Source organism: Morone saxatilis, unplaced genomic scaffold (genome assembly GCF_004916995.1).
Source record: "Morone saxatilis isolate NCDOM2014 unplaced genomic scaffold, NCSU_SB_2.0 Contig21, whole genome shotgun sequence".
Lineage (NCBI taxonomy): Eukaryota > Metazoa > Chordata > Actinopteri > Moronidae > Morone > Morone saxatilis.
In genome coordinates this window covers 22,561,008-22,563,558 of record NW_023339774.1, presented here as the reverse complement: position 1 = coordinate 22,563,558, position 2,551 = coordinate 22,561,008, and positions in this window count along the sequence as shown.

The following is a 2,551-nucleotide window of genomic DNA, read 5'->3' as shown; positions in this document are numbered from 1 at the left end:
AACAACAACAACAACACACTGCAGGGTCTCATTCACATCTTTAATATTTCACAATAATTAATATAAATAATGATCAATAAGTTGATTGATCCCTCAGGATCCAGTGGACGGTTGTTTATCTGTTTATCTGTTTCACTGTGGGAGAATAAGAAACGTCGATTCTTTGTAGTTCTGGTGTGAAGAATCGACTTTAAAGCTGACTAAATACATTAGATTGGATATTATTCTGTTATTTATTCATGATTTATGATTTATGATTTATGGGATATTTTTGGGAGCTTGTTTCTTACATCTGGAAAATAGAATATAAGCAGCACTACTTTATTACAATTAGTGTTAGTCACATTTTACCTTCATTAACAAACTATTGTATATATATCAACATTAACTGTGAAATCTTCATTATCAATTAGTCTTTTCTCTAAATAGTGAAAACTTCCTCACTATAAGTTCCTTTAACAAAATAATTCCAGTTTGAAAACACTTTCTGTGGATCGGTTCATTTCAGCTCGAGTTGATCTGATGAACATTGTAGTGACACTATGCTGAAAGTACAAAAACAATATATAATATAACTTAAATATATCACTGTATACATTATGTTAAACAGAATAAAGGTATTTTATAACCCTACTACATAAATAACAGTCAGTCAGAGGCTGTACGAAGACAGTAAATATAAAAATGATCTCTTTGTGAATGCAGTCTGGTGGGTGAAGAGTCTCCGCTGTTAGCAGCAGGACTTATGAAGCTGTGATTGAAGCATTCCCATCACATTCAGTCCGTCTCTGATTCCTGTTTTACATCATGTTTATCTGTAATTAGAACCTCGATAACATAACAGCGGCTCTCTCTGTGAAACGCTTCCTTTAAAAACTCACTATCATCATTATCATTGTGTATTTTAAATCTGTCGACAAAATAAAAGTCATAAATGAATCCACCAGAAGTTTAATATTGTCACATTTTGTAACGCTGATATTAAATTATTATATGTTTGTTATCGCTGTAGATTTAAAAAATGATTAACTTTATAATATTGTAAAATATTTGGATTTATTTTTAGTAATCCCCTTTTGTTTTTAGGTTTTATTTATTGTATAATGTTGTTTTAATTTAATGAATTCATTAGTCTTTTTAATGTGAGTGAATGTGTCTGTCCTGTCTTAAAGATAATGTAATGAAATAAACCTTTTAAATGTACTTTATTGGCGGTAGTGATGTAATGTTCCCGGCGGCCTCCAGGGGGCGACACCTCTTTTTCCCGCCAGCAGCTGCGGCGTTTGAGTCTTCTGCCGGAAGCGGAGAAAAGGTGAAGCTCTCATTGAAACATGGAGTCTGACCGTGAACACAACGCGGGTAAACTCGCTCTCTGCTCGTTTCTAAACGCGGGATTTAGTTTCTGTAAACAGGAAGTGAAATGTGACTAATCAATAAGTTAATACGGACGGCGGGAACGTGATGTGTTCACTGGAGTCAGGACAAACTGGGATCTGTGGTGCGTTAAAGTACTCCTCGGAAAAGCCGCTGCTATGACACACGTACATTAGTCCGAGCTTTAAATCCTTCAGAGTGATGGAAAGACTTATTGTTTCATTTCATTTCATTTCATTTATATTTAATTTCATTTAATTTATATTTGAGATGTTTTTGGTTGTTTGTTTATCTTGTTTTAGTTATTTGTTTGTGTTTTTTTCCTGTATTTTCTGTTAATAAATGCTGCTTGTATGGATTTATTGTTCGGTATGATTAACATCCATTAATGTTACTGTTTGTAACTTAAAGGAGTTTAATAAAGTTACAAACAAACATAAAGTACATGTTGTTCCAAAGACAGACTTTTATTTGTTTTTGATTTTATTTGTTTCTGTTTTTTAATGAATAATGTTTTGATGCCACACTGTGAAAATACTCCATTACAAATATTAGAATATTATTGACTAATGGTTCCAGCTCTACAAACTGTTTAATTTGTTACAAAACATCATATTTTTATAAGCAATAATGTGTTTGTGTGTAAAAATATTCATTTTTCAGTAAAGCTGTTGGATAAAAGTATAATATTCCCCTCTGAGATGTTCTGGATGGAAGTTTAAAGACTCAAGTAAAGTAAAAGTACTTGAGTAAATGTACTCAGTTACACTATGTTTGATATTTAATCCGTCCAGGAGGAAAATATCTAATCACAACATCTGGAAAGGTCATGAATATGATCAGCTAGTTAAATGAAACAGGAAGTGTGTTTTATGTATTTATTGATTTATAATTTATTTGTTGATCACCATCATTGATCTGAACTGTATCAAACGTAGTGCTGTAGTTCCTCTCTGTGGCCACCAGAGGACAGCAAACACTCATTATTCTATGAAAACAGGACAGACACAACTCTAGAATAATATGTGTACAAATATATTTTATAGTTTATATTTACAAAAACATTTAAAACGTATAAACCAACATCAGTCAATAAATATTTCAGTTAAAGTAACTTTATTGGATTAACTGTAATAATCAATAACGTCACTCTGCAGGAGGTTCTGTCTGTGAGTGA